The sequence below is a fragment of the Arabidopsis lyrata genome, assembly GCF_000004255.2.
Source record: "Arabidopsis lyrata subsp. lyrata unplaced genomic scaffold ARALYscaffold_1, whole genome shotgun sequence".
Lineage (NCBI taxonomy): Eukaryota > Viridiplantae > Streptophyta > Magnoliopsida > Brassicales > Brassicaceae > Arabidopsis > Arabidopsis lyrata.
Window position 1 is genome coordinate 22,888,530 of NW_003302555.1, and position 16,560 is coordinate 22,905,089.

At 28.8% G+C, this 16,560-nt stretch overlaps 1 long non-coding RNA gene across 1 annotated transcript; it reads right to left on the minus strand.

Moving 5' to 3' along the window:
* LOC110225031 lies at positions 1–552 on the minus strand. Its single transcript, XR_002329452.1, has 2 exons — positions 382–552; positions 1–260 (listed from the first exon to the last, which is right to left on the minus strand). It is a non-coding gene; the product is annotated as an uncharacterized LOC110225031 (long non-coding RNA).
* Positions 553–16,560: the final 16,008 nt, after the last annotated feature.

The window sequence follows — 16,560 nt, forward strand, 5'->3', positions numbered from 1 at the left end:
GGCTCAGAAAATTACAATAAACCAATTAAATCCAATAAGAAGCCCAATTTAGCAAATTTACAAAGCCCAATTTAGCAAAATTTATAAAACCCAATTCAGCAAAATTTACAAAGCCCAGACCGCCAACCCATTAACAATTAGGGTTTGACGGCGGCGACGGCGGTTTGATGTCTCCGTCTGATGAGCCTTTCTTGAAAATCATCCATGGAACCTCAAGGTTGTTGTTTCGATCTCTATTGAGGAGCCACATGTCCCAAACCCTAACCATCGTGATAAAAGCAACAAAAAAAGTTATTGTTAGTGAAGAGAAATCAAAGATGGTTTTTAATCATTCTAATCTCCATAATAAATAATGAAAAGAGAAAAAGTGAGAACAAATACCGGAATAGATCCGTCCGTTTTGTGATATCTCCGGCGGAACAAATGGAGAATCTGATGAAGTTAAGTGATGAAGGATTCACATGTAAAATCGGATTAGTGATGTTGGGGCCGCAAATAGAAGAGAGGAAAGAAGGTCAAAGAAACTAAGGGAATAAAGAAGAGGAGAAAAGAAGGTATCACGTTAGAAGGTTTTTTTGGTTTTTATAGGGTGTCTCTTTTAACCGAGAAAACCGTACGGTTAACCTCTGCCGAACCGAACCGAACCATGAACCGATCCCCAATTATAATTCTGCCGATCGGTTATCGTCTAAGAATAAAGGTGAAACCGAAACCGAAAAATTCGGTTCGGTCGGTTCGGTTTACTTTGGTTCAAACCGAACGCCCAGGGCTAAAATTTTTATCTAGAGGTCATATGTTCTATTTTAATATCTACGTCATATGTTATATTGATACATATTTGTCACAACTGTATTAAGAGGCTGATCTATGTCAGTACATTCTTGGTTGTTCTTTAAACTTAATTATCTCTAATTTCAGTTTTTTCTTTTAATTTTCAAACAAAAAATGAGGACACAAGTTCAAAATACCAATAAAGATTATATACCACTAGATCAGCTAAACAAAAAAAGGTCCTTATCGTCGAACGGTAGAAGAAAGTGGAAAACGAGAAATTATAAGAAAACAATGAGCTTACATGAATAAATTTTCTCTTACTTGATGAAAAAGTTTTTTTTTTCCTTAAACCTAAATATCATCCTATTTATTTATCTAAATTTTAATTTATTTCAAAACAGAACAATACTATTCAAGGCTTTGTACATCATTCTCTATTTGAAAAGTTTAGTGCTCAATTATGTGAAGGAAATCTTATCGAAATTTGCAACTTTAATGTGCAAGATTGCAATAAGAACTACAAAGTCTTCGATCATAAATTTCAGATGATATTAACAAAGAGAACGACAATCGCATCTGTGTATCATGTATATTTATGAATACAATAACGAAATATAGCACACTATTAGATGATTTTAATACTTTCTTTCATACATTTGGATTAATGTGTTCATAGAGACATTTCGTAGGTAGTGTTAAAGAACATATTTCAACATCAAAAATAATTGGATGGAAAAAAAATTTAGTAGAAAGTAAATAGTAAATTTAATAATAGATGTAAATAAGATCATGATTTAACATGTTGTTTGTATTTAATATATTTTCTAAGAAAGTTGTTAAATTATCTTTGGCGAGAATGAAAAACTACGTGAAGACAAAAGAGAAGTAGCTTTCCTTACAGACTGCTCCGATCTGGTGAAGATGGTGTCTTCCCCGCAAGAGTGGCCAGCGTTCACGACTTACTTGGAGGCGATTCAGAGCGACAAAGAAGAGTTTGATTTTTTCTCTTTATCGCTAATTTCCCGAAATTTGAATGTGAAAGCGGATAAACTGGCACGAAATGTTCGTACCTTACTGCATCTTTCTACTTATGTAAACAATATTCCTACACATTGGCTAATTTGAGCCAATCTAATAAAGCTGTTGACAAAAAAAAAAGAAAAACTGCGTTTTGGCAATAATAATAATGATAAATAATTGACAATAATTTGGTGTTTGATAATTGAAATTTACTAGACTGTTATAATAAACCTTACAATAAATTTAAAGTATAGAAACGTAAATTATTGTATTAAGGCAAAAGAATGAAAATATAACTAATTTTTCGCTAACCAAATTTAATTTTAATTTAATATATTTTTTTAATTTGATTTTAATTAAAAAAATTAAAATGGACGGTTCCTAATCTAGTTTATTATAAATTTTGACCCCAATACAAATTAATGTTGCAACATGAAAGAAAAATAGTCCAAATATTTGAAAGTTGGATTCTCACTAAAATTTTAGCCCATAATTTTCCTCAAATAAAAGAACTACTCACCTAATATTATTTCAGTTTTTACAAAACACCAGATAAAAAATATCAAAATTTTTAGTGTATTATTTTATATTAATTTTTTTTTTTGACCCCCATAACATAAATTTCTATCTCTGCCACTGACTTCAACTTTCAATTAATAAGATAGATCATTGTGATTGGATGCTAATAATTTTATGTGTGGATATATAGATAGATTTTAATAAATGTATAAATAGAATATAAACAAATTTGTGAGATTAATATGAATTATTTTATGTATTCCAATAACAAAATTTATATACATGTTGCTTCAACATTTAGTCATATTTTTCGTATCTATAAATATTTCTAATATAAAATTGAGAAATTGTTAATAATACCCATTTTGAGATACCCCTTTTCAAAAATACCCCTTTTGAGAGTCCATTTTCAAGTTTGCCCTCTTTTAATTTTAATGACCATTTTACCCTTATTTGAAGCAAAATTAGGTCCACAAAATACAAAATATTTGTTGGCGAGAAAAGTGATCCCGCAAATTTTTGGCGGAAAACGTGATCCCGCAATTTTCTCGCCAAAATTTTTTTTTTTGCGGGAAAAGTGATTCCGCAATTTATATGGCGAAATGTTTTTGGTGGGAAAATTTACAAGTTATTTTAAAGGTTTTACAGAGTATTTACAAGTGTTTTGTAAGGTTTTTACAATGTATTTTAAAAGGTTTCACAAGGTACTTATTAGGTTTTATAAGGTATTTATAACTTTTAAAACCTTATAAAAAACTTGTAAAACCTTATAACTTGTAAAACTTTTTAAAATAGCTTGTAAAATCTTATAATATCTTATAAATACCTTATAAATACGTTGTAAAACCTTTTAAAATACATTGTTAAACTTTATAAATACCCTTTTAAACCTTTAAAATACCTTGTATATTGTTCCCGCCAAAAATTATTGCGGAATCACTTTCCCGCAAAAAAAAATTTTTGGCGGGAAAATTTTTTTCGGGAACATTTTACAAGGTATTTTAAAGGTTTTACAAGTTTTTACAAAATTAAATTTTTAATTTTGAGGTGTGCACATTCTCGTGTTTTCCTTATATATTTGTGATGTCTTTTACTAAAAGAAGAGTAATTTAGTCATTTTCTACATAAAAAAGGGTATTTTTAAAAATGGATAGCTAAATGGAGCATTTTTGAAAAGGGGTATTGAAAAAGGGGCATTTTTGTGAGTCTCCTTATAAAATTCATAAATCTTTAAAATAACAATAACTTAGATAGCTATTATGATTCAATGGCTGTTGTTATTAAAGATGAAGTACTTATAAATTTAGTGAGACTAATAACGACTGATTATTTTTTCATAAAGATTTTTTTTTAATTAATAAACTTTAAACTAAAAACTTATTTTGTGTTTGTGTATTTCGATACAAAATTTATATTTCAATTATTTCTCCATTGTTTCAATATTTTCGTTTATAAACTTAATAAGTTTTTATAAACGAAAAAATTTTCATTTTGATATTTAAAACATTTTCCAAATTTTCAAATATTTACTTTTATTTTTATATGTTGCTTTTTTTATTACAAAAATCTATAATATAGAAAATTAATCAAATCTAAAAAAAGTTAAGTAGTGAGATGGCTAACCGCGATTGGTCGTTTAAAATCCTACGTAAACAGCCCCAAAATCTTATAGCTTCGAATTTTATATACATACTAAGTTATAACCCCCGCGTAGCGGGGGGTTTACTTTTATTGATTATTTAAATATATTTTTGGACTTATTAATCAATTAATTACAATAATTTTTCATTTTTTACATTCTTTTTAGCATAAATGTTGTTTTATTTATATTTTTAGTATCATTTATGTGGGTTAAAAATTTGTTTTAATAAAATAAACCTTATAGGATAAAATTTGGTATAAACAATATTACAAATATGAGGTGTCATATTTTACTCAAGTATATAAAAAAGACTTCAAAATTTTAGTAATTAAAATGATCTAATATCCGAACATCAAACTTGAAACATGAAAAATTACCAATCAACATTTAAATGAAAAGAAACAAATAAATAAAGTTACACATGTTACATGTATATATTGTATACCTTTTTTTTTTGATTTTTTTCACATAACCCTTGATTGATTATTCTATTCTAATTTTTATACTTATATATCCTAATTATAAAATTTCTATTTTATTGCTTCAATTTATTGTCATTCTTTCAATTTTATAAATAATTTATTTTAAATAACAAACCGAATCAAGCCAAACCAAATTAATCCAAACTGAATTAAAATGAAAAACATGAGTTTTGATTAGAGACTTGATGTTTTATTAAAATCGAAATAACCGAATCAAATTTAACTCGACATCAAACTAAAATACCGACCCCTAATTGTGAATAAGATGGGATATTGGCAAATTTGGTTAGACTAATAATGATATTATTTTATATATTCTCATAATAAAAGTTTACATTTTTCTTTTTTAAATAAATTTTTTATTAAGTTTACATTTCTCTCGTTTCCATAGATATATATATTTTTTTTTACCTTTTTATAAGTATCTTAAATTTCTATTGATATTATTTTATATATTCTAATAACAAAATTTTACATTTTTTGTTTTCCAATATGTTTTTTTTTAAGTTTAAATTTTTCTTGTTTCCATATATATATATTGTTTTTTCCTTTTTATAAGTATCTTAATATAGAAAATTATTAGAATCTAAAATTGCCAATAATCGAGATGGCTAATCGTGATTAGTCTTTTAAAATTTTGTGGATAGTTTCAGAAGCTTATAACTTCGACTTTTATATGGTATATAAGCTAGTGGTTTCGACTTAAGCTATGAAATTTTTATAGCTTTTAGAACTTTAAATTTATAAAATCATGGTCTCCAATAACTCCAAATTTATGAAGATTTTAGATTACTATTTACAAATACATAAATAAATAACATCAAACCTTGATAGAGTTTTGAAAAATCTTAAATTGAATAACAATAGAATCTTCATAAAATTTAAATTTTCTCCCTCATACTTGTCTTCTTATTGATGATAAAAAGATAATCAAAAATAATACGGACAATTACACAAAAAAAAATAGTCACCTGTCATCTTTAATATAATTGTCATCTTTTAAAAATTACTCATTTTCATAATATAAGTCGTTTTAGGTAAAAACACGCCGATTAAGAAGATCTATTTTTAAAAGATCAGCCAATCATAAAAAGGACTGCATAATATAAATAATCATTCTTCTTTAATATATAATTCTTTTCACTTTTTTATTTGATTTCTATGATTTCCACATGCCAACCATTTTTCATGCATATATTTAACATAAAGATATTAACAATATCCAAACGAGGAAACAATTTGAAAGCTACATAAATTTTTGGATCAATAATACCTTATAATTTCTTTAAAAGTCACAATTGAATGAATCGATTCATTAGTGTAACCTGAAATACAAATCAAACAATCTAAAATCAGAAAAATTAAAAAATATTTGTTTATAGTTCATAGAGAAAAAAAAAAAAATATGTAGCACGAGAAAAAAAATCAAAGCCGCATAATAGTAAATTCGTTTGAAACTGAATACTAATTGGGTGGTCGAGGTTCAGTATTTATAGTTTAATATCTAGGGTAAACCATCATAATTACTTTCTGTAATTTTACATTTTTTAGTTAGAAAATTTCCAAATAAAAATATATTCGCTGCATAATAGTATTGAAATCTATACTTTACATTTTTCTTATTTCTATATTTTCTTATTTCAAAATTCATATTTTTCTTCTTTCCATATATTGTTTTTCTTTTCCTTTTTATTAATATTTAAGTATAGAAAATATTAGAATTTAAAAATGTTAATTAACATGGTATAGAAAAATGTTAACCAACGAAGTGGCTATTCGCGATTGGTCGTTTAAAATCCTACTTGGACAGATTTAAAAGCTTATAGCCTCGAGTTTTATATAGTATAGACTAGGTTATTAACCCCCGCTACGCGGGGGTTTGTATTTATCGATTGTTTTAATATATATTTTTGGCTTACTGATCATTTTAGTAGCTATACATTGACATAAGTAATGTAAAAATACTCTAATATTGTATTTTTCATTCTTTTTAACATAAATGTTCTTTTATATATATTTTTAGTATCATTTATGTTATTTAAAATTATGTTATAATTATCATGTGTTATTTTCTCATACTTGTTATATATTATTAAAGATTTTGCTATTAGTAAATATTATAAAAATATTAGAAATTTAAACTACCAAAATATGTACACATATATGCATACATGTGTTTCTCTTAGTTAGTAAATTTTTTGCTATTAATCAAGAAATTATAGAGTAATATATTTTTTACTTAAAAGCCAGGGTGACACCTCCCCATTTTAACGCTTAACCGCAAGAGTTAATTTGATTTTTGTGAATTGGGAAAACCACGATGTCCCAGAAGACGCCTTATCGTTCACTCATGTCGCGATTCCTTATCGTTCTCTCATGTCACGATTCCTTATCATTTTCTCAGCTTGAAACCACCAATCTTAGACTCGTATCGCTGATTAAGAAAAAAATTAATCGTGTAGACAAAACTAGGTTTGTCATTTCCCTCGTAGCGGCATATTCAGTTTGCCGTAATGAATGCTTGGATTACGGTTAACTGCATAAATAAATTATTTCGAGGTTGAGAATGTTTTACTTATGAGACGGTGAAACATAAATAAATTTTCAATTATCTTTCAGTTGATGAGCAGCAGCTCAAGCTCCATAAGTTTCGTGCTTCCTAGAAGTGGATGACCCTAACAACAACTTCGTTGTTGGTAAATCTTTTCCTAACTCTTCAAAAACCACTTGTAATTCAATAAGCTCTTTGATTGATCTATCAATGACTAAACGTTTAGATCATTCAAGTATATATATGTTCTATTATCAGTATTAAATGGCTATTTATACATAAAACAACGTAACTACTTTAGAATTTAGAAACTTTTCTATTTTTTTTTTGAAGGCTAAGTAGAATTGTTCCCTTTTGTTGTAACTAAGTTTCTTCGACCATCACTAACTTATTTTTCCGTGTGTTGTTGGTTGAATATTTTTCCATTCTTTTGTTTAGTAGTATTTTTCCTTTTCGTTTAAACTAAAACTCAATAATTCTTATACTAACATTAACTTATTTTAGGTTTTTGGAAATTTTCCTTTGAAATATTTTTGAACGATTGAACTTTTAATCGTTTGGAATTTAACATATAATCTAAGAACCATATTAACATATAATCATGTTCGTGAGATTATCTGACATTTGATTTTAGCGAATTGTCATATTATCAACCATATGTTACCACTTTTGTATAAAGGTAATGTTTTAGTTATCGATGATTATGTATCGTTTGGAATGAGATCTATTTTTTTAAATCTTTTAAATTTTTATTATTTCATATTTTGTTTTTCAAAATTTTGCATTTCTCTTACATATATATTATTTTTTTCTCTTTATAAATATCTTAATATGTAAAATATTTGAATTTAAAATATTAACTAAAATAAAGACTAAAAGTGTTAATTAATAAGATAGTTAATCGTTATTGGTCGCTTAACATCCCACATGTACAGTTACAAAAATTTATAGCTTCGGTTTTTTATAATTTCATAAATATTTATTCTTATAGTCGATATTTTAAAACCACATGTTTGATCATGAAAAAACCCCTAGCTATAAGTAATTATGTAACAAAAACGACTAAAAGAATAAATATTTATGAGAATATATTTTATGAACAGATGATTAAAGGGAAATGTCTGATGTTCTAACATGTTCTGACCAAATCAGTTTGGGCTATACAATAAGTTGGTTATAGTTTGGGCCATTCTAAAAAATAATCCAACAGTTAATATTGTTTTTTTTTTGGGATTGGGCTTAATATTACATAGATTTTGGGGTACGTGGCTGCCTACGAAGGTGAAGGGCCATTTTTAAAAATAATCTAACAGTTAATTTATTTATTTTATGGGATTGGCGTAATACATCAAATATTTTGTGGGATTGGGCTTAATATTACATAGATTCCATATTTTTTTAAGTTTACATTTATTTTATTTCTATATATCTTGTATACACATAAGTAATTTATTTACATAAGTAATTATTTACAAATCTGTCATGTATTCATGAAAGATACTTGCTTTTCTTCCTCTCTCTTTTAACTGTCTCGCCATTTCCATTGCTCCTTTTAACACTTGAAGAAACATAAACCTTGAGCCTTTTGCAGATTGAAGCCAATGGAGTTCCTAAATCAACACCAATTTCGATACATGAATCATCTTTCTTCTCACTCTCTTCTAAATGGTTTGAGTCCTTTGACTCTTCTCTTTTCCCAATCCCATCATCATTATTATAATTCAAACCCCTTTTGCTATTCCTCTTCCTCGAGGACAAACTCTTCCCATTACTAATTTCTTCCTTAGCATTTTCAATCTTCGAAACTTTACTAAAAGTAGTAGAACCAGTGGTTGCTACATCACCAAGATTAGCTTCATTGCCAAATTTCCTCTTTTTCCTAGCAAACCCTGAACACTTTGTCAACGATCTCTGATAAGATTCATCCACTTTGTATTCAAGTCCTATAATATATCGATATGTTCATCAAACTTAGCTAAATCAAACCTTCCATTACACCGATAAAACCTAGATATTTTCCTCTTCAAAACCTCAATCTCTAACAAATCACTTAAACTAATCGTCTTCACAAGTCTTTTAACATCTTCAAGAACAACTCCATGATTTTCCAGAACCAAAGACGATATAATCTCTCTTCTAACATCAGGCACACTAATACCTTCCAGAATCCCCGAATTCAAAGCTATAGAACTAACCGAAGCCGCGTCATCACAAACCAAAAATTGCTCAACATGTTCACCGATCTCTCTCACATCTTCTTCCACGGCACAAAGAAAGGCTTTAGAATCACTCATCATTAAAAAAGATGTTGCGAAAAAATGCTATATAGATAGTTATGAACTGATATGCAATACCTTGCTAGTATTTATAACAAAATATTAAGCGGTGGAAGATTTAGGGTTGCTTGTTTTTTGAAGATATCTAAAACTATTAAAGAAAAAACTACATTTTTAAAAAAGAAAGAAAAATTTACATTTTTAAAGAAAAAGGGTAACTCACCTTGCATCTAGATATGCTATTTTCCTTTTCCTTTTTTATTTCCATATGTTATTTTAAAAAGTTTTACATTTATTTTATTTCCATATATCTTGCTTTTTTCCTTTTTACATATATCTTGATATAGAAAATTACTGAAATCTAGAAAATGTTAATTAGTGAGATAACTAAAATGTTAATTAGCAAGATATCAGATCGCGATTGGTGGTTTAAAATCCCACGTGGACAGCTTCAGAAGCTTATAGCCTCGACTTTTATATAGTATAGACTAGGTTCTGAACCCACGCTACGCGTGGGTCTATTCTTAAATTTTTTTAATAACTTTTTGTGTGATTAGTAATATTTGTTAAACTTTTTGAATATATGTTTTTATATTTCTACTTATTGTTATTGTTAATAGTTCAAATTCTTTGAATTTTAAAATTACCATGACAAATAGTTCAATTAAAATATACAACTTTAAAAAACTCTATTACAACATTTAGGTTTTTACAACATTTATACAAAGTATATCTTTTTTGTTTAATAGCTTTCTCTCTTTAGCTTTAGATATTTGGATGACAAGTTTTTACATGAAATAAATAATTTTTTTGTGGGGTCTAACTTCGACGAATTTCTCATTTTTGTAATTGCAAATTCACTATTGTTTTTCGTCTCTATTCACTGCATTAGGTAGTATAGCTCTTCTAAATATAAGATCCTTACAAAAGTTTACTCATAAGCTTATGATAAGTACAAGATCCTTACAAAAGTATATTTACTTCATTAGTTAGTATAGCTCTTCTAAATATAAGATCCTTACAAAAGTATATTTTCTGCATTAGTTAGTATATCTTTTTTTTTTTTTTAATCAGGAAAGACAATAGACGGGCCTATATGGGCCTTTATAAATTTGGCGGGCTTAAACAGGTATGAACCTAAACGGGCTTTAATTTTTTTTGTTAAACGGGTTTGGGCCTTAACAGGCCGGGTAGCCCGTTTTAACATTACTAAGCTTATCTATACTTTCTTGTTAACAAATCATATTTTTCTTACATTATATGTATATGAATTTCCGTCTTTACAATTTTTTTTCGAGAGGTATCACTCTTTCTATCTTTTTGTAAGCACTCAATGTCTTTGATTCATTCTCTATCCTAATTAGCACATCTACCATACACAAACTCAACCAGACTATTTTAGAAGCTTAATATAAAAACTACTATCACCAAAACAATAAAAATAACTTTCAGTTTCACATGGAAAACAATCAAATAAACAGAACCATAATATATTAAGTGGTGGTGTAGACCTCCAAGTAACATAGAGGTTGATCTCCACAGGATATAACATCTGGGATGGAGGAAAGTTAGATCCATTAGGTGTGGATGTAATGCCAAATGAGCCACACACAACAAAAAGCGATAGTAACAATTGATGATGAGAGTTAATATATATATATATATATATATATATATATATATATATATATATATATATATTAACATTCAAGCATAAAAACATGGTTATGACTTATGAGCGACAAAAGTATAGATCCGTCACTCCGCCTTCACACTAACGTAGCATCTCCGTGACTCTTGAAAATTTACACAAACGTCATCATGCCCATTACAATCATGAATCATCAAAATTTGTAACTTTTGATCCGATTTCATATATGTTGTGATCTTCACGTCTATTCAGAAATAAAGTAAAAAAGCGGATGCAGTTTCCACAAAAATACTGCTATGCACATTCTCTTCTCATCCAACCTACGAACGAACTATCACTCTGCTCTAATAATATAAAGGTCTTTTCTTTTGTTATTTACATATTCTACTTAAAAGCTGTGTGTGGTTCTTCTGCCCATGAAACGGCAGCACATGCACGTTTCTACAAACTTACCGTCTGATTTTCTTTTAAAAAACTTGCCGAACTTGATATGAGCTAAACAAAAAGATTTTCTTTTAAAAAAGCTCGCCGAACTTGATATGAGCTAAACAAAAACTCTCATCAAGGTAATTATAGGAAACTAAGAGGCGATGGAAATTTTAGGATTTATTTTTCAACTTGACGATATCTATAGAAGAATAATAATGTTTTTCTATATACACATGTCACTATCAGCTTAGTTTTTATAAAAAATTTCCTATATTTTGTGAAAGATATAGCTAGAAAAAAATAGACGGTCAAAGATTTAGGGACTAATAGTTTTCTACGAAATTTAAGTAAAAATAATAAATAAATATTTTTAATATTTTTAATCACTATCTTAAAAGATATTAATCGATTTTTATATGAACTTTTAATATGAAAATATTGCATCAACATTTATTAAAAAAGTAATTTTGGTAAAATATAACCAAAAATAATATTGTAATCTATACTTTAAATTTTTCTTTTTTCTATATGTTGCTGTTTCAAAAATTCACATTTCTCTTCTTTCCATAAGTTTTTTACATTTGTCTTATTTCAATATGTTACTGTTTCAAAAATTCACATTTCTCTTCTTTTCATATACTGTTTTTTTCCTTTTAATTAATATTTTAGTATAGCAAATATCAGAATTTATAAATGTTAATTAACGTAATGGCAAAATTTATTAATTAGCAAGATGACTAACTACGACTGGTCGTTTAAAATCACGTGGACTGTCTTAGGAGCTAATAGCTTCCACTTTTATGTATAGAAAATAATATTGTAATCTATACTTTACATTTGTCTTATTTCTATATGTTGTTATTTCAAATATTCACATTTCCTTCTTTCCATAATTTCTTTTAATCTATACTTTACATTTGTCTTATTTCTATATGTTGTTGTTTCAAATATTCACATTTCTCTTCTTTTCATAATTGTTTTACATTTGTTTTATTTCTATATGTTGTTGTTTCAGAAATTCACATTTCTCTTCTTTTCATATATATATTTTTTTCCTTTTAATTAATATTTTAGTATAGAAAATATCCGAATTTATAAATGTTAATTAACATAATGACAAATTTGTTAATTAGCAAGATGACTAACTGCGACTGGTCGTTTAAAATCACGTGGACTGTCTCAGGAGCTAATAGCTTCGACTTTTATATATAGAAAATAATATTGTAATCTATACTTTACATTTATCTTATTTCTATATGTTGTTGTTTCAAATATTCACATTTCTCTTCTTTCGATAATTTGTTTTCCTTTTAATTAATATTTTAGTATAGAAATATCCAAATTTAAAAATGTTAATTAACGTCTTGGTTAAAAATGTTAATTAATGAGATGTCTAGCTGGACGGCTTAAGGAGCTTATAGCCTCGACTTTTATATAGTATAGATTGCTTCAATATATTGTCATATTTCTCAAATTTATAAATATTTTTATATAAATTTCAAACTAAATATTCAACATTTTTTTCTTGTGTTCTTATTAACAAAATTTTTATTTCCATATTTTCAATATTTTTAAATATTTTCGTTTTTAAATTTAATAATTTTTAAAAAAGAAAAACTTTACATATTGATTATTTCTATTTTATGTATTTTGATGACAAAATATTTAGAAAAATTCCATATTTTCAAATATTTATTTTTATATTCATATGTTTCTTTTTCCCATTTTACAAAAATCTAAATTATAGAAAATTAATAGATTATAAAGAAAATGTAATTAATGATATGGCTATTCGCGATTGGTGGTTTAAAATTCTATGTGGACAGATTTAAAAGCTTATAGCCTCGACTTTTATATATTACTAGATATGGACCCGTGCGTTGCACGGGTTACCGATTGAAATTGTCATTTGTAATTTTTATTTTTGTAAGTTGAACTAAAATTATATAAAAATATCTATTAATTTTAGAAAATGTAGTATTTTAATTATTCTTTAAATATAGATTAATTATGCATAATGTGCAATATAAAATACTATTTGTAGTTTTGTTTATTATATGTTACAGTATGATATTTAATAAATATTTATATGTGTATTATTGAATTTTAATGAATTATCTACATCCATCGAAAGAGTGTATAACACTTTCTAATTTCAATGTGGTCAAGATGAAAACAAAATTGTGATAATATGAAACAATTTATATCCACATCATGTAACTTTACTTGATAATATGAGAAATCCTCAAAACAACAAGACAAATTCTTAAGGAATTAGGGAATATGCATTAAATAACCTAAGACTAAAAAAGAATTAAGAAAGTAATATTAACTAAACAATGTCTATTTGCTATATGGTTCTTGTCACTTTTTGGCCCATATTACTCATAAGTTCTTCGTTGTCTCTTTTTTCTTTCCTCTCGCCAGCAAGAAATCTCAAATCTCTATTTTTCTCTCATTTCTCTTATTTGTACTCAATCTCCTCTTTCTTTTTCTTTCTCTCCCTCTCGTTGGATTTCTTCACCACCATATTTTTTTTTCCTTTTCCATATCACTATTTCTCTCCTTCGTCGGGTATCACCACCCAGTCTCACTACTCCGACCCACCAGACCACCACCACAACTATCAAAATCATCATCACCATCAATACTAAATTTCGCTAATTCCGACCCACCACCTTCATCAATATTTACCGCCACCCCCACCAAGCTTGAACCACCGTCATCAACACCAACACCACCGTTACCACATCTTCCCCTCTTTCCCCAACTGATCTTATTTTTACACCTTCTTTATCTCCTCCGACATCGGGTCGAGCTTCTTCGACAACAACTCTATTTTATGTCCATCGCCGTTCATAATTCTTAATTTGCCTCCATCGCCATATATGCTTAATTTGTCTATCTATCTATTTGTTTATCTATAGAGGTGAGTATTTAGAATCTTTTTTCTTGTAGGATTAATAATTGATTATAAAATTTCTTTAGTTATCATATTATACAATAAGATTGTATAAATTCATGAATCTTTTTTATTATAAGGAAAAAGTAATATTTTTATTTTAGAATTAGTAGCTTTGTATTAGAATTAGTAAATAATTTTATAATTTTTATTTTTATTTCATAATATACATATAGTTTCCTTATAATTATCTTCTTTACTTTTTAAAAAGAGTGAATTAGCTGTATGCTAATTATTTGAAAAATAATTAGATGTGGCATAGTGTATTTTTTTTTCTTTGCAAAACAAGAGAGAGAAATCTTTGGTTTCAAAAAAGTCTGACGAAAATACCCCTAAAATAAAATGCGGGAGTTTTCCCTCCGAGAATTTCGTAGGGGACACATGGATATCATGCAATATTTGGTGGGCCCCCACTCATTTAATGTTGCGCAGAGACTGTGTGTTGCAACCCTGATATGTATCGTGATATATATGCATTTATCCGATACACGGTAATCGCGGCGGACCCTACAGACGTATCGGGCTTGGCAATTCTCTCTGCCCCAAGTTGCTACAAGAGTAGCATTAAATGCAAAAGTAATTATGGCAAAGACAAGAAATCACAGCTACGAGATATCTTACCACGATATCTTTCCCCCATCCCATTATAGGCTTTCGTGTCCTGATATATATGTTCGTATCACGTTATACGTTTACACACTGTAGCACGAAAGACAGCCATCGAGCTCCGTGCGTTGCTCAGCACAATGCATGTATGCCCAGTACAGTGTAAAAAATTTAATGATATGTAATGATGACCCCTTGCTACTTGAGGCATTATCTCGATTAGGGGTGGGCATTTCGGTTTAACTTCGGGTTCGGTTTGGGTTCGGTTCAGTTAGGTTTATTTGGGTTTCGTAAAACTCTAACCAAACTCAACCGAAGTTAGTTTGGTTAGGTTTGTGTTTGGGTCAGTTTATGTTTGGTTCGGTTTGGTTTTACTTCGGTTTGGTTTGAATTCGGTTCAAAAAATCAATTAATGTAACAAAACAAAAAAATTCATTGTTTTTGAAGTTTGAACATTGAAATTGATAAAGTAATTAAATATCAAGTTCAAGTTGTAACTTTTCTAGAAGGAGAATCCTAAGTTTTTTAGGATTAGAGTTTTAGAGATAATTAAATCTATTTTACATTTATTCAAATTATTATAAAAGTAAAACAAAAAAAATTTAAGTTATTTATAATGTTATTAATATAACTAAATAATTAATTAAATAAACACATTGGGTTATCGGTTCGGTTCGGTTCGGTTTGGGTTGAGAATAAACCCAACCACATGGTTTGAGTCTAAGCTTGGGTTCGGTTTAGGTCGGTTTGAGTTCGGTTTAGGTCGGTTTGAGTTCGGTTGGGTTGGGTCGGTTCGGTTCGGTTCGGTTTAAATGCCCACCCCTAATCTCGATATCTTACGAGATACACAACTTGAGCATTGACCTTCTATATAAAGAAGTAGCCACCACCGGCATTTCCATATCGCACCAAACCAGAAAAAACTCTTCGATTTGGCCTAGAAAAAAACAGAGCTCTTCATTTACTCTTCAGTTTAGTAAGATTAACTAAAAACCGTTAATTATGTCTGATGTCTCATTTAATGCTAAGAAAAACATTTGTAACTTACAAAAGTTGTTATTCAAATTTTGCAGGTACTATGGTTCTGATACGAGAGTTGGAACATCGAGTTGTGGCGGTGCAGATTGGCCACTGGGAACGTGATGGTATCGGGAAATGGAGGTTCGAGCAAGATCCGAATGAGAGACAACGCAACATGAGGCTCCATGAAGGCGATGGCATAGATACGATCACCACTATGCTAAAACAGGAGTACAACATCAGCGACGTGGAGACCCGCCTAAAGCTGAATTTCCGTTGGCCATCGTGGATGCTTCTAGTCGATGACGGGACGCCTAGACCTCAGACCATCAAGACGGACAACGATATGGACCTCTTCCTGTCCATGAAAGTCGATGTCGCTGACCTCATTCTGTTCGTAACCCGAAAGAACGACGCCGGAGTTGTAACGGAATCACCTACGCTCTCCAACAGTGCGGGTTCGTCGTCCCAGCCTCAATCAGCGACATTGATACACGAAGATTACGTCGTTTTTGAAATTCCATCTTCAAACTCGGATGATGACTCTGGTGATAGCAGGAGACCCGACCCCTGGAACGAGAGGCTTGATAGTTTGATGAGTAAAAAAATCTCCAACCTAGAGGTTGGC